Here is a 1,214-nt window from a genome sequence, read left to right on the forward strand (position 1 = left end):
AATATTTACTTTTTCAGTACTAAGCGTTACAAGTAGCCTACCCTTCATTGTACAAGACACATATGTCACCATATTTTTTTTTCAAATTTTTTTTTTCTTTTTTTTTTTTGCCTATTTAACTTCTATTCATGTGTACTAGGTGTTTGGGTGTGTCACAAGTCCAATATTTAGCCTTTAAAGTGTTCTTGGACACCTCTTTGACACTCGCATGCAGCAAGTTCCATATATGGCGCCATGCTTGTACGTCAGATATCGCACACTCATTCCGCAGTTCAGTGCCAAGTTTCAAGTCCAAATTAGCAAACAAACGAGAGTCAAAATGATTGGTCACTGAAAACGCACTTTTTCACTTCTTCGCAAAAACAACCGTTGCAAGCCCTCTACCTAACCCTAACACAGTCTCTAAAGCCAGCTGGACCTTAAAAAGTGCTCTTTGACACTTTCAGGATGCTCTTTGACACTTGCAAAATGCCAACTTCCATCTGTGGCACCGTGCTTGTACGCCTGAGATCGCACTGTCATTTCGCAGGTCCGTGCCAAGTTTCAAGTCCATCGGACAATTAGCAAAGAAATGAGAGCCAAAAAGATTGCTCACTCAACACGCCCTTTTTCACTTCTCACTCTTTTTTCACTCTTTTTTCACTCTTTTTTCACCCTTTTTCCATTTTTTTTTTCACCAGGGCACCTAAAAACACTAGCTGGACCTTGTTCTAACATTTAAAAACATATGGCCATCCCTACCTAACCCTAAACAAAGTCACAAAACTCAATCTTTGACTCTCAAAATGCCTTTTATTTCATCATTCCTATCTCCTAGATAGCAGGTTTTGAAAAGTCACCCAAAATTGGCAATTTTTAGCTTCTCTTTCCACCTATTTCACTCTTTTTTGAAAAGAAACAGTCTGATTACAGTCAAATGCTCTTTATTTCAACAAAAACTCTTTTCATCATCTGAAAATTCAATCCTTACATCAAGGCCAATTGCTGCAGTTCATATTTCTCCGAAATAATTATTTACACTATCATGCCAAATTTCAAACTTCTTTTCCTATTATTTCTACTCTTTTTTCTTATATGTCTCTTTTCCTTTATTTCCAGTCTACAGTATAGAATGCAGTCTTTTTTGGCCTCATTTCCACAGTTTTCATCCAATCCACTTGAAATTTTGCATGCAAGTCTGTACAAATGCTCTCATCTCATATGCCAAATTTCAA

The sequence above is a fragment of the Lottia gigantea genome (genome assembly GCF_000327385.1).
Source record: "Lottia gigantea unplaced genomic scaffold LOTGIsca_291, whole genome shotgun sequence".
NCBI lineage: Eukaryota > Metazoa > Mollusca > Gastropoda > Lottiidae > Lottia > Lottia gigantea.